We start from the raw sequence: 15,939 nt of genomic DNA on the forward strand, positions 1-15,939 counted from the left end.
ATTTTATCTCTCCGAGCTAACTTGCATTAGCTCACACATTCGCTCACACAAAGCTTTAACAAATATATTTTTTTAAGAGCTTAGTGTGTTCACCAAAGTATTTTTTATGATGTCTGCCTATAAAACTGTGCAATAACCTGCCAAGGGAAATTTCAGAAATATTCTGAGTCATCTCCATCGAGGTCATGAAATGGAGAAAGCCTTTGAAATGAATTACCCGTTTCTGGGATGGCAGAAGTGACCAGCACCTGCCACACACACACACACACACACACCCCAACAACCAAAGTCTTTCCCATCACTTGCTACTGTTTTTCTGTCATTGTCACAGAACCACATTGAGTATTGACTCAGGTTGGCTGTACTGATGAGAGAAAAGACTGCTATATACAGCATGTCAAAACTTGGCATTTCTGATTTCCAGAGAATTTTGATGTTTTCATTTTGCATTCAGTTTGGTTTTGTTGTGATTCAAATAAAGACAGGCTTTCAAGATTTCCCATAGACTACAAGTTCTGTTGAAAAATATTCAGAAATGCCAACACCAGGAATTAAAAAAAAAAAAAAAAAGCAGCTGTTGAAATACTGGTTTCATCATCTTGTTGCTATGGCCATGCAGTAATGATGCAACTCTACACTCTCTCATAACAAGACTTGCTACAGAAAAAATAGTAAATTAACTTTCCTGTTCACATTCATGTGTCCATCTACATCTCACAAAGTTAGATCTAGTATGCTTTTGTAATATAGATCAAGAAACTGTATATTTTCACATACAATTTAATGTTACACAGTATCTATACATCACAGATTTCCTGATTAAAATATATTTCATATACCCCTTTACAAAGATACTGAACCACCTTCTAACAACATTTCCTCATCCTTAACATATTTAAATGGGCTGAAAAAATTATCCACTTTTCAGTAGTTGCATGGTTAACTTGCACACGGAAATTAATTCCATTGTCTGTGAAGCTAACAGAAATAAGCACCGTGGAGTATATGAAAAAAATGAATTAACCTTCCGAGAACCACATACATATTCATAAAATACTAGGAACTAAATAAAATGCTTATAGGAACTCATTCCCCCAACATGTGGAAGGTAACAAGAGCAGGAAAAATCCTTTAATCCTTTAATTTGTTCAGTGCCTGAGCATATTCTGATTGAATACACCTACTTTAAATATAATGGAAATAAAATTATCACACACCAGTAGCAACACAGGACTGTTTACCTTGAAAGAGAACTTTGCAAAGCTGTGAACTATTATCTTCTGTTCTCCTCAGTGTTTTGGCACTTACCTGGTGACTCACTGATTATACATGTAAACATGGATTAATCTATTATATCAGTGTATGCAAATAGTGTTGTTTTTTCTCTAAGTTGCCATTAAACATAGCATGTAAAGGTCATTATGGCCCTAGAAAAGACATCCAGAGATCTGCCCGGGCCTGTGGAATATCATGAGCATCATGTAATCATATCAGAGTTAAACTCTGCCTTCTAGAATAAACACTTTTAAAAACTTTTTTTCAAGTGTAAGCAAAGTTTCCTATGTTTCTTCTTTTCTATAAACATTAATGGCAGCTATAAATACTCTCTCCTGGCAACTCATGATTCAGAAGCACTACTCATCCAAACATTATCTTGAATATTTGACCAGGGTTAACAGCCAGGTAAGAGCCTGAAGACACTGTGCTTCCCCAGTACAAGAAGAAAATAGAAATTAAAGTCAGGACTTGCTCTTAGATCTAAACACAGAAGGAAATATCTTCTTTTGCATTTCTTCTTCAAACTGAGAGTAAGTCCTCACACACACACACACAAACAAACAAACAAACAAAAAAAAACAACACTCACCCTTTGGAGATGTATGACAGCCTCAGCCTCATCTATAACGAGCTCCACCTCCACACCTACAAAGTGCTGCAAGGGAGGGAGACTTGGAACCATTGTCCCTGCCACAGGGATAGTGCCAGGAAGGCTGCAGCTCACTTTGGGCTGATACTTGTAAGGGATATCAAGGGCCACAACCAGAGTTTCAACAACTATATGAGCAGTAAAAGACTGAACAAGGAAAATGTAAGGGTAGTTGATGTAGATGGGAATGAGGTACTCGATGTCTTGTCTAATAACTCACCAGGAAGGTCTCACAGGCCTCCAGGCTTAGAAACAGGGCTCAAATCTACCAATGGTGCAAGAGGATCGAGTCAAGGTTTCTTGAGAAAGCTTGGTCTATACAAATCCATAGGACATGACTGGTTGCATCCACTGGTGCTGAGAGCACTGGCTGGTATCCTTGCAAGGCCAGTCTATCATCTTTAACAGGTCATGGAGGTCAGAGGAGGACCCAGACAATTGAAAAGGCAAATGTTACTCCCAGTAAATGGTTTTTCCATCTGCAAAAAGGACAAGGAGGAGAACAGGAAAAGTACAGGTCAATCATCTTCACTTCGGTCCCTGGAAAGCCATGGAGTGGGTGCTCTTGGAGTACATTTCTGGGAATGGAAAGGAGGGAAACCAAGGAGACTGCGAACAGCATGCCCTGACCAACCTGATTGCGTCCTGTGTTAAAATGCTTACATTTGCAAATGGAGAGAGGGCAGGGATGTTCTCCTGTCTTAAAGAATCCATTCCTGTCTCAAAGGTTTCTGTGGTGGGGTACCACAGAGTCTGTCATAGTCTTTAATATCTGTATCAGTGACCTGTGAGAGCAGGCAAAGTACTCAGCTGTCTGAATCCGTGGGTGAGAAGACGGAACCAGGCCCTTCTCAGTGGTGCATATCAGGAAGAATGAAGTCAACCAGCATAAATCAAAACAAGAGATATCCAGACTATATTTAAGGAGAAATTTTTTTAATCACAAGATCAGTCAAGCAGGGGAGCGAGTTGTATAGAGCGGTTGCCTCATCTTCACCCTTGCAGGTTTTGAAGACCAAAAAGATATACCCCCATGAAACCTGGTCTGAATTTAGCGTTGACCCTGCTGTGAGCCAGAGGGATCTCCCAAGTCCCTTACACCTGGAGCAGTTCTTTGAGTTACCGGCATTCAACACAATTTATGACTAAAGCAGGCAAAAGTAATGGATTTTACCTGAAAGATTTTCCATTCCTTAAACTACTATTGCAGCAGAATACCTACTGTGACTACCAAAGAAGAAATTCCAGACTTTATTTTCATAGAGAAACTACTCAACTCTTTAAAAATCAATTTTAATTCTGGTTCCAGACAATTTCAGTTAAATATACTTAAGGAAAATGTATTTTTCATAAAGCTCCAGCTGCAAGAGCAAATATATATATATATATAGTAATCAGTTCAAAGTGTGTGTATGTATTCATGTGTTCAGGTAGAAGAGAAACATCCCCAGTCTTTGTAAAGTTAGCACAAGAAAATACGTTGGACATAACAAATTAATTGTTTTTTTTTAAGTGAAATTTTATTTTCAAAAAAGTGCAGAAGGGTTGACTGTTATGCCAACTGGCACTAAAAATGAAGAGGAATAAAAGGAGAAAAAGAAAAAATGCAAATATTACACAGTGCACAGCAGCTATTGAACAAATTAGCCATGTCCAAAACTCTGATGATACAAAGCTGAAGAAATATGTACAGTTTAGCACAATGCAAAAAAAATATTTCAACTTTGTGGATCTGCCCTACCAAGCCTTGGACCAGTAGAAGTCCCACTTGTTCAACAGATTTGTTGTTTGCTTACACATGCTCTGATCAGGCACAAAAGACTTTAGATGTCATTGCCAGTATATCCATCTTTCTAACAGTCATATGGCACCCATGGAAATCTTTGCAGAAGAACCATTTGCTAGAGGGACATTGAAAAAAGCTTTAAATGGCATTGATGCATCATTGACAGCTTGACTTAAGACCAAGTTGTTTATTATGCTGCTTTTGTAAAAGTGTTCTATTTAGGTGAGTTGCAGTCTCAAAATAAAATTATTTTGGGTGAATGAACGGTACCAGCTAAGATATCTTCTTTACTTGAGTTTATTTTTAAAAGTTTAAAACTGAGGACTAAGCCTGACTACCTCGGATATCTAAAATTGTCTAACATAGTCTAGCCAGATCTGGGGACAACCTCAGGAGACCTAGACAAGCAATAAAATCAATTCAAAGGTGATGGGGCATCCCCACCAACCAGTGCACTATTCCACCAGGCCAGAGTGGGGTGTGCGGAGCAGCCAGGGTCACCCACAGCCTGGAGCTTACCAGATGAGTCCGTAGAGATAGGGAAGGCTGGGACGAGCCTGTAGTGGGGAGCAGGGCAGCACATGGTCCAGCACAGGTGAAGGACCAACGGTGAGGGCCTGAGCGGAAGTCGAGCTCCTGAGCAGAGGTGGAGGAACACCCTACGTCTCGCAGCTTTCCCTGACCACATCACAGCAGTCTGGTCCAGGGCCATGTGCCTGCACTTCATTTGAAGTGTGTCCCTGTGAAACACTCTCCTGTCTGAAGTGCAAAAAAAAAGAAGTCCTAGCATGGAAGTTAGGAAATCCTAACATTTCAAGTGTTCAACCAAATTCAGTCATGCTTACATTAACTTGAAAAATGTTTTTCAGATTGACCTGAAACTTCTTCCAACTTGTAAGAAATTCATTATTCTTTCAGTTATATGAATAATCATGCTTCCAGTGGCAACATCTTGTGGATTATGTTTGGAATACCTGCATTAGCAAGGCTGCCCAGCAGTCCTTTCCTAAATGTCATGCCAATCCAAGCTAAATTACAGTTTAGACTAGCTAATTGAAAGGAAATACAATCCTGTTCCTGGCTGTGCAATTTTAAATACATAGTGCAAGTGAATTAGATAATTTAAAAATAATGGCTTAAAACAGAATCAGAAAATTTAAAACAGAATCAGAAAGTTCAACTGTTTCACAATTTTTAAGCAATATGTCAGCATCATAGAAAAGCTGCAATCAGAAGAATGATTTTGACTTGAATTTCATTTCCTTGAGCAATATGTTGTAATGTTTCATTCTGTAACACTTCCTGTTAGAGTAGCTAGTAAAAATCACCTTCATTTTGTTTATACTGTGCACAATCAACATTTTTCATACAAAATAATTCTACAAATGGGATTGAAAACAGGTGGATTTCAGTTTATTTCTTGAACTAAAGGCAATAAAACTGACTCATAAAAAAGACAAAATAAGAATAGCTTGGTCATCTCCATGGTCTTAGGAAATCACTTCTTTTACATCATGCCTATGTCAAGGGAAAAAAATATTTAATTCAAGCAGTTATTCTTGAAGACTTTAGAAGGAACAATAGCCATAACTGAGTCCAGTGGCAGCTGCTACATCTACAGCCTCCTTAAATTAAGTTCTGTACAGAGAAGTGGTTTCTAAAGATGCTGTGGACAGGACTCCTTAAACATTTTTTTTCTTTTTTAGAGATGAGCAAAAAAACATCTAAATCTGTTGGAGCACCATAACCTTCATGTTCTCACCAGCTTCAAACTGGGACAGTTTTTACTTGAGTCCTGAGGCAGCAGCAGACAGCTCGCTGGCTCTCAGGAAACTGCTCTTCACCACAGCTGTTCTCAGCAGGGAAGGTTTGTTTTGAAAGTAATGAGAAATCCTTGCCATGAATAGCTTGCCACATACGTACACCAGGCAAAGCCTGGGTAGAAAAAGGATTATTTTTGCTCCGTCTTTTGAGGCAAGAACAACAAGGCAGGAATTTTGACAGGCATGTCCAAGAAAACCCATAAATACATGTCAGCATGAAGCAGAAAGAGTCTGTTCATTTTTTTTTCCTCATAGACTGCAAAACTTGAACTTGAAAAGCAGCTCTGGAAAAAAAAAAAAAAAAGTATTGTCTTGAAAGGAGTTCAGCCTGTGCATCTTATTTCCTGACACAGAGGCATGTCCACACCACAAAGCATATTCCAGTCACCTCTTATGCTACCAACCACCTCTGTACTCACCAGAGCTGGCTGGGGGCTTATCTAATTGATTTTTATGTATTTATTTTTTCTTAATTTTCCTGTACAAAAGACATGGCAGAACATTTCAGCATATAGTTTTAGTTCCCTAAAAATCTACTTAGCTTACTTAAGAGGCCAGCAGAACAATGACAATGGATTTGAGGCCAAAATATATTATAGCCCCAATCAGAGCAACCTTTATCAGGAAAGGGATTGATTTTAGAAACAGATATTACAATAGCAATTTGGATAGGAGTGACAGCACCACTGTTCATGCTGGGTGGTACAGCACACCAGATGCACTCACATTGCCCAGGGAGGCTGTGCCACCTCCTTCCAGAGGCATTTTCAGGCCCCAGCTGGCTGGTGCCCTTGACACCCTGGTGTTCCCACAGAGGAGGCCTGCTTTGAGCAGAAGGCTGGACCAGAAGCCTCCTGAGGTCCCCTCCAACCTGAGATGTTCTGTGATCCTATGCTGTAGAATCAGTACTCTCTGTAGACATCTGGAAGTAAGCATGGTATGTCATCGATCTTTGACACAATTCAAAGACTTACTGAACCTATGCAAATATATTTCACTGCCAGAGATATGATCCATGAAATGTATTACTATCATCACACTGACCACATGAACAGTTTCCACATACTTGCACAACTGGTGACTTAGCAAAGACTTGCGCACCATAAATTCATCTGCATGAATGAAATACCAGTATTCCTCTATTTTTCCCATGACAAAACAGTCATTGTTTAAATTTGTTAACCTATGCTGTAATATCATGTGCACTGCTGTTGGTTATGCAGCATTAGTACTGTGTTAGTTGTGTATCCATTTTCATTACAACTGGGGAAAACAAATAACTGTATAAAGGTCAAATCCTGTTTTGCAGGGGGCCACAGCTGTGATCTAAGTAGAGACACTTGTTTCCATTGATTTAACTAGCTTGATACATTAGTGTGATCTGGGGAAGCCTTCAAAAAGCACAGAGAAAAAGAAATCCTGAAAATGCAACCTAAAGAATCCTGGTCTCTGAGAGCAGAAGAAGCACCCCATGTTGACCACAGTGAAACAGAACTTGGCAGTCTGTCTCAACAGAGACACGCCCATGCTGTGAGCAGCCCTGCTGCGACTCTTGTGTGCAGTCCTTCACCCACTGCAGTCCAGCACAGTGAGCACTCAACCCTAAATTCATGGCAGAAATGCTCAGTGTTCAATATTTTTGTTAGCACCAGTGAGTATTTTTGCAAAATTATTAAATTCAGTCTCTCTGAGGATCACTGCTTCATTGCAAATAGCAAACTCATTCTCCGTGTTAGAGATGCATGGAGAAGAAAGAATAATGGCATGTCTTAAGGGGAACAGCACAGAAACAGGGGGACAGCAGCTACTGGCTCCCATGTGCACTTGTTGATTTTATGCATACACCCTGCAGAAAGATTAGATATGTCAGTATTACAACAGCACATCTGCTTTGGCTGAGGGTTTCTCCATTTAATTGCTCTGATTTTATGATCTGCTGCATTTTACAGCTTAGGAGTTTCCTCCTCTTACTAAGTCCTGTTATAACCACAAGGATGCTCTAGTCCCTTAGCTCTCAAGATCTGATAGAAGAAATTGGCTTTGTAATAGCTAAATCTGTGGATAGAAAAAAAAAATTGGTTCAATACTTGGGAAACTAAGACTTGCTGCATACCATACTGTATGTTGGCATGTGTATGTAGATCCACGACAGCAGCATTGCAACAAAGAGGAGAGGAATTGCAGTCTCCGTCTTCCTGCAGCCAATGTCGATGTAGAAATCATATGTGTTCATGCAATCCACCTCAGCAGCCAACACCAGAGGTATTTTTGGCTAATGCCCATGAAAACCCACAAGTGTGGGTCAGGTCGGGTGTGCTGTAGTTTGCGGGAAAGAGAGGAATAGCGCCAACATGCAAGTCAGTGCACAGCTATTCACGGCCTGAGCTGATTTAAGTGCTTGCTCCACTGACCTCTGCCACCAGCTGCAGTTGCATTTCACCCCAGTGATTCTGAGACCAAGAAATGCTTGCATCCCTTCTCTTTGCTATGAAAAGATCCTGTAGTTATAGGGTATAGGCTTAAAACAGACCAACTGGATCTGCAGAACTCAACAGAATGGGACTCCAGCCCCACCAAGGCTTCCCATCACCCACCAGCAGTCATATCAAGCCACACAGAGTTGTTATCAGGCCAAAGTTACTCAAGAGATCAAGCTATTTAACTGTTCAGGTTTGCATAACTCTCACTCTGCCCTTCCTCTCAGATTGCTTTTACTAAAATTGTAGAAGCATTGTTGATGGACACACTGTTCTAAATGTTGCCATTGCACTTTGCTTGTAGAGTTTCTGATAAGATACAGAAGTGTTTCATAAAACTCAAATCTTCAGTAAGTCCTTCATGTTATTCAGTGCAGTTAGTGGAAAAGTTTGTTCCTAAAGGCAAGACATGAGACATTAAAGGCTCTCCTTCCATAGTTTCTGTATTTCTATCAAATTATTCATATCATTAAATATTAAATTTGCACAGCAAGTTCTGCACATTAGTAGAAGTGCAGTAAACTATTTCCTGTATCTCTGTTTTAACCAAAGCAGACAACATAGAGCATTGCAAGTTATTTGGGCCACTTTGTACCCATGTGTTTGCTGGTGCTCAGTAGTCAGGCAGATTACTAAGGCTTTGCCACTTCTATCTTCCTAATATAATACATAGAAAGACTCACAAAAAAGCTGATTGTATTATAAAAAGCTTCCCGGTCTCTTAAACTAGTAAGGCTCAGCTATTAAATATACTCCATTGTGAATCTGGATATAAAGGAGCCAACCATTATGGAACCACTGAATAATTTAACTGGGTCTGAAGAACCCCCAGCCCTCTACATACATTACATGTTGTAGCTTGCCAACATATAGCATAAATTTGTTCTCTATATTCAGCAGGTTATGGGAAATGAAAGGTGTTTTCACCCTCTGTGACTGCTAGACTATGATCAAAAGAGGGGTAAAAACTTGCTGGAATCAATTGGCTAACGCAGACTTTAGGTGAGCTGAGTCTTTACTTACTATCTCCACTTTCATCAAGCAGGAGTTGGAGGCAATATTTTACAGTCTCAAGGAAACGTAAACACCCCCTGGCCCTGCCCTTCTGAGAGCATGTGAACAATGACTAGAAAAAGGGGAACCCCTGAATTTCTTTGACCTACAAGGCGGAAAGTTTTTTTTTTAACCAGTTGAAGGGCTGATGTAAGACGCCTGAATCATACACATATCGCCAGTGCACCATTTCTCTGCTCTGCAAAGTATTGCTATGTGCCAATGCACTTCTGGAGGATTTTTTTGTAAACCCTCCTTATTCCCAGCAGGCAGGAAATAGCTACTTTCATTCACCCTTTAACCTGCTCACATGTAGTGATATGGGGCAGCAAGGTGAAGCAAGTGGGGACAGTTGGGCTTTGCAGGGCTGGCCTTACCATAGCTATCACCTACACATATCCTTGCCTTAAAGACAAAAAGGTCTCTAAAAAGGCATAATGTGGACCAATCTTGGCTAAAAAAAAAAAAAAAAAAAAAAAAAGACTCAAGAGGAGAGGCCATTTTGGGCACAGCCCCTCCGAGCCAGTGCCCCTTACAGGACACAAAGTTGAAGTCACTGCATGTTTCCTTGGAAAGTGAACCCTTAACCATGTCGCAAAGGTTATTTAGTGCATGATCCTTTCCCAAAAGGCACTAGTAAATACCTTTTATTCAAGGCTTTTTTTAGAGGCCACCAAGATAAAGTGTGGCTGGGAACCAGGAGGGGGAAGAGCTAGCCAGCAAGTTGGACACCTCCAGCACTACTGATCTTTTGTCCAACTCACTCACCTTAAAGGCCTTCAGCTGCAACCAGAAACTGTTGTGCTGAGGTCCCACATGCACTCTTCAGAAATTTTCTGTGCTGGACAATTTTGTCGTGAAGGCAGATGATGCTGGTGTTTTTTGTTACTCAATCAGCAAGAAGCCTTTCACATCAGTTCAGTAGAAAAGCCATCAGAAGGGACATGCCAAGCCCCCCTCTCTCCCACAGGGAATGGGACGGTCCAAACGGCCTCTGTTCACTGCAGGAACAGCCCTCATTGAGGGCTAGAAGCGTCACCATTTTTTTTCTTCCAGGTTGCAAATATTTTTAATGGGAGAGAAAATTTGCAATGTGACTGCCACCACAAAACTTTGTACATGTATAAGATGATGGATGATGAGCTTAATCCAAAGCTCCTTGAAGTTTACTGCAAATAGAGGGGAGTGGGGCAAGCGAATACACCTTCACTGACATGTTGCCAAGAACAGGAAAAACGGTGTTAGCAAACAGAGGTTAATTGTCAGGAACTCCTGGCATTCATGGAAATGCTTCCAATAGAGAAGACTCCCCTTTGAAGGAAAAGTTTTATAATAAGTCCATCAAGACCTAGTTCTGAAGTAGAAGTTATTCCCCATAGTCCCAGCAGAAAACATCCAATATCATCCAATATTTCAGTCCCAAGAAGGTTTTTTGTTTTTTTTTTTCCTCTTAGTCTCCTTCAAACGGGAATAGGCTTCAAGGTTGGCAAGTGCACACCAGCTTTCCACATCCATTGGTCTTGCTCTGGCATAGGCAGGACACCCTGCAGTTCCTGCACATCTGGATCCTCCCATCTGCCCATTTTCCCTGGAGCTCCCTCTGGCATAAAAGCTGTTTTTCATACGCAAAAAGCAAGTCATCCCACTGTCAACTTTAAGTAAAAATGAGGTGTGTAAAGATAATGATTAGTGAGAATTAAAATACACAGCGATGACCGTTTATCCAGGCTGCTGGCTTTCTGGTAAAGAGAGGGGTGAGTCAAAACTCAGAGCAAAAGATGGTTACTTTAGAAAAATTCTTAACATGTTTAAAACAAATAAAGCTATGATGCATCGATGCATGTTTTTGTTGTAGAGAAGAGGCTCACTGTGTTTTCTAATTAGTAGCATTTTTGCTTGAATCTGAATTTAGACCACACACAAATACACATGCATATGAACAAGTGTCAACACATTAAGCACATTAGGAAAGAGTTTGACTTAAAATTTTGCAGCCAAATGTGGATTTCAACTGACAAGAGATCCCTGTCACTGATGACAACTACATCAGCTCAGGAAGGAAGTTATTAAAATAAAATTAAATTAAAAAAAAAAAAAAAAAACATTTAGGGTTTCCTTATCAATTTCCTTGCAGGCTCCTTATTGCAGGTTTTTTGTTTGTTTGTTTGTTTGTTTTAGAGTTATGGATTCTGAACCAAACAAATCAAAAAGGTTTGTTTTATTTTACTTTATATATGGAGCATATACGTTAAGAAATATGCTACCACATAACATCATGTCTGTAGAATAAGACCACTGCACTGTCAATCACCTATGACAACTCCTTTTACCTCTCCCCAGACTAGAAAAGAGGAAAAAATTGGTGAGCACAATAATTCCATTTAGATTCATAATATTTTCCTCTTCCAGGATTAGAAACTGAAGAGGAAGAAAAATCATTTTTAATGACTTTTACCTTCCAATACTACCAGCAATCTTGATTGTCTTCATCTAACATCATACACCTGAAATGACCTCAGCTCTGACAGGTCAAAATTATTTCTACTCATTTTTGCCCTCTTAGAAAAGAGAGAAAGTTTCCTTATATCTCTACTCCTATGTGTGCCAGCTGCAAATGAGCTTATCCTAACCCGTGTCTGTGGAGCTGCAGCCCTTGTTGATTATTTCACATTTTGCTTTGTGTTTTGAATCTTTCAGTCTTCCGTCCTAAATCTGACTTGGGAGGCATGGATATATGTGGTGACTCTGAAGCAACAGGAAAGTAAAAAGAAAAAAAAAAAAAAAGGAAAAAAAAAGATCAGATAACCAGATAAGGAAACAAAAACAAGCATTTTGCAGACCAAAACCAAACAGTATATAATTTATGGTCAGTCATTTTTTTGGAATGAGACTGAAGGCCTGAAGTCTTGAACTTGAGTGTTGGTTTGGGGATAAAATACTTTGACATGGTGGTCACACATACATACACAGTTCTGTATTTATCCTACAGCCTCCATCCTGCAGGCAGTTGGCCTTCTTGCAGACACAAACAGTTTCCAGCTATGCTAAAAGAGAATACAATAAGTGTCATGACCCAATTTCCTAACTGCTGTCATAGGCAAGTGGAAGAGTAATGAAAATCCGAAGACCGCTTAAATTATGTGATTTGATTCATATCCTACATGGGCAGTGTGTGCAGAGGGAAAAACTTCAGCACTTCTGAGACATCGATCAATCATCTGCCTCTTAATCCAAACAGGACTGTCAAGCTATGCCTACTGTGCTTCCGTGGTCCTAAATTGCTCAACTTGTGCCAGATTTTAACAGTGATTCAAGGTATGGATGGTGACTTCTTAGATGTTGAAAACCTGCAAATGGGTGAAGAGGTTAAGCAATCCTACACCTGTGTGCTCTTATCAGGCTGAGGGTGACTAAACCTGGCAGAGCCTCAAAACAGGAGGGTAGTTTGGGAGGGTAGTTTGGGCAGACAGAGCATGGAAAAACAAATCACCCATTGACTTCTCACAAGTCCTCACTGTCCGAACTGATCCAAAGGCTCTTGCATCAACCTTTACAGGGGCTTCAAACTCCCAGGTCCTGGGGCTCTGGAATTTCACCAGCAGTGCCACAGACTTCCTTTACAAGAAGACTCAGTAATTTTCAACCACCAACATTAACTCTTCCGAGAACTGGAAACCCTAACTGGTCAGACTGGAAGAAAAAAAAAAAAAAAAAAAAAAAAAAAGGTTCCCCAGCTCCTAGTCATCTCCATGACAGCTTTCCTAAAGCCACAAGCTCTGGTCACTGGGATTCCCAGTAACTCTCAGCCCAAGGGCAGGTAACCGGGCAGGTTTATACTGAAACCCTGGCTGCTTTGGCTATGAGTCCCTCAGAAATTACATCTTTCCCTCTTATTTCTGTTGTCAAGAGCTTAGCATCATGTCTCCCTTCTACACTGGGGACTTCTCAAGATGCATTGTGGATGCCTTCCTTTTGTCTTCAACAGGACTCTTCAAAAGGTTTTTCCTCCAAAAACTGCCCTGAAAATTGACATACAATTTCTGAAGATATCCCTACTAAAAGGGATCATTTCCAGAACTGGCTTGTGTAGAATAAGAACCAAAATCAGAGAAGAGAAAACAGCATGACCTGCAATGGGAAAACTGCATTGGACATTTTTGTGAAACCTGAAAAGCAGCTTGGGACAGCCCAGCATGTATTTCTGACTGACAAGAAACAAGATAAAACCGGGCAGGATGTGGTTTATTTCTCTGCCTCCTTTCAGAAGATATAAACTTTGTATAAAAAAAAAGCAGAACTCTTATGCTAAGGAAAATATAGAAAAATCCCCTAAAACCTAAGGAAAACCCCAAGGAAACATGAAAAAGAACTTTTTCTTAATGAGATATTTGATTAGCAACCTGTATGCAATGTTTCCACCATATCTCTCCCTGATAACATCTAACTCAGACGCACTTAGCTTTCTCAGGATTAAGATACACCTTTCTTGAGAAAGTGAAACAGAGAATTCTAGTCCAGTGTTCACAACTGATTAAAATCATAGCAACAGTGAAACAATCCTGCAGATGCTAAAATGCTCTCTGACTAGTGTTAGTTTAAATTTCACATGGGAAAGAAGCAAACAGGTATGAACCATGATCTCATTTACTACCTGTTAATTTTCTTTATTCGATTCAGTGCAGACTTAAGCATCCCATCTGAACATACTTAATATACAGTGTGAATATGAACATGATTAATGACCTGATTTAACTGAGGTAAAATAAAAATTGTGTAGTGATGGATGAATTTAAATTTTGCATCTACAAGCAAGACTTCAATCCAGTAGAACCAAACCATGCATCAGGACAAGAAGGCAACTTCAAAAACAACATTTACAGCCTGGTCAATGCTGTATCTGGATGGAGGAGATTTTATTGTCCTCAGGGGATTTTGGAGTGCTCTGGAAACAGATAGTTACCAAATTAGGAAAAAACAATTTCAGGTGTCTTATTTAAATTCAGAGTGCTAATAAAAATGCATGTTATATACTAGTAAAATACTAGTTTTACTTTTAGGTCATCTAGGAACAACGCTGCTGGCCTCTATCAGAAAAACAAATAAAAGGTCAAAGCTTTCTAGAAAGTTTCCATAACACTTAATCATTCTAGGATTACAAGCTACAAAAGGAAAGGCAAAGACACCTTTGAAAAGATTTATTTTATTTTATTCTAAAAGAAATCCCCCTTTTCTACCATTTTTCTGATGTTTTCTGCTTCCTGAAATTGATTTTTCCAATTAAATGAAGGAATGAAATGATACAGGAAAGAGGTGGAAAAGAAACTAAAAGGCATAAGGAACAGAAAGTTTTCAATTATTTTACATACTTGGAAAAGTTTTGGGTTTTTTTGTTTTTTAAATCATCTGCTTCCACTGTTCCACCTTAAACAAGGCCAGTGTGTCTGATAGTAACTTCAAATAAATAACTTAGTTTCCTCTCCTTTCAAAGTCTGAAGTCAAGCTATCATTTGTCACTTCATTGTATCCTGACAACATTAACCTCCTTATATAAAAGTTCAAGGAGAAAAGGGGAAAATTCAACAAAATATGAAGCATACAGAAAGAAGGAACTGTTTTTGAATGCTCATCAAATCAAGTATTAGTCTTAAAATATAAAGAAGAAGGAAATTTCAGAGCTGAGATTGCACTTTATTTCAAACTGGAGTATTCTCAAACCCCTAGCATCCCCCCCACCCAAAAAAAAAAAAAAAAAAAAAAAAAAAAAAAAAAAAAAGTAGAAGCTGTGGAGTTTGCTTCATTTGTTAGCTTCTAAAGTGAATATTTAAATACATTTATGGAGCAAAACATCTTGTCACAAATCAAATGGATTTTGGTAGATCCAGAAGTAGACGAATTTTGTGTAGCTGCTAGTACTCTAAAATACACACCAGGAGAAAAAAAAAAAAAAAAAAAAAAAAAAAACTTTACAAAACCCACTAATAGCAGAGCTTCAACAACCTGCAACCTAGACTGCAGCTGTAAAACTGGGCAGTTTTGTTTTGATACAGAATCACAGAATCATCTAGGTTGGAACAGACCTCCAAGATCACCTAGTCCAACCTCTGACCTAACACTAATGAGTCCTCCGCTAAACCAGATCACTAAACTCTGCATCTAAGTGTCTTTAAAGACCTCCAGGGATGGTGACTCCACCACTTCCCTGGGCAGCCCATTCCAATGCCTAACAACCCTCTCAGTAAAGAAGTTCTTCCTAACATCTAACCTAAAACTCCCCTGGTGCAACTTAAGCCCATTCCCCCTCGTCCTGTCACCAGGCATATGGGAGAACAGACCAACCCCCACCTCGCTACAGCCTCCCTTGAGGTACCTATAGAGAGCGATAAGGTCATCCCTGAGCCTCCTCTTCTCCAGACCGAACAATCCCAGCTTCCTCAGCCGTTCCTTGTAGGACTTGTTCTCCAGACCCCTCACCAGCTTCGTCACCCTTCTCTGGACTCGCTCAAGCACCTCAATGTCCTTCTTGTAGTGAGAGGCCCAAAACTGAACACAGTACTTGAGGTGTGGCCTCACCAGAGCTGAGTACAGGGGGACAATCACTTCCCTAGACCTGCTGACCACATTGCTTCTTATGCAAGCCAGGATGCTGTTGGCCTTCTTGGCCACCTGAGCACACTGCTGGCTCATATTCAGATGATTATCAACCAATACTCCCAGGTCCTTCTCCGCCTGGCAGCTTTCCAACCACTCATCTCCCAGCCTGTAGCTCTGCTTGGGGTTGTTGAGCACCAGGTGCTGGGCCCAGCACTTGGCCTTGTTGAACTTCATGCAGTTGACCTCAGCCCATTGGTCCAGCCTATCCAGATCCTCCTGCAG

The 15,939-nt window shown here is 40.1% G+C and overlaps 1 long non-coding RNA gene across 5 annotated transcripts in view; it reads right to left on the reverse strand.

Annotated features, from left to right (window-relative positions):
• The window catches only part of LOC311440948, a 98,276-nt gene that overhangs the window by 14,068 nt on the left and 68,269 nt on the right, over window positions 1–15,939 (reverse strand). For all 5 annotated transcript variants that reach the window (XR_014695660.1, XR_014695661.1, XR_014695662.1 and 2 more), the window contains one exon: window positions 2,148–2,406. This is a non-coding gene — a long non-coding RNA (uncharacterized lncRNA). The remainder of the gene's footprint in view (window positions 1–2,147; window positions 2,407–15,939) is intronic.

Source organism: Aythya ferina, assembly GCF_964211825.1.
Source record: "Aythya ferina genome assembly, chromosome: 8".
NCBI classification, from domain to species: domain Eukaryota; kingdom Metazoa; phylum Chordata; class Aves; order Anseriformes; family Anatidae; genus Aythya; species Aythya ferina.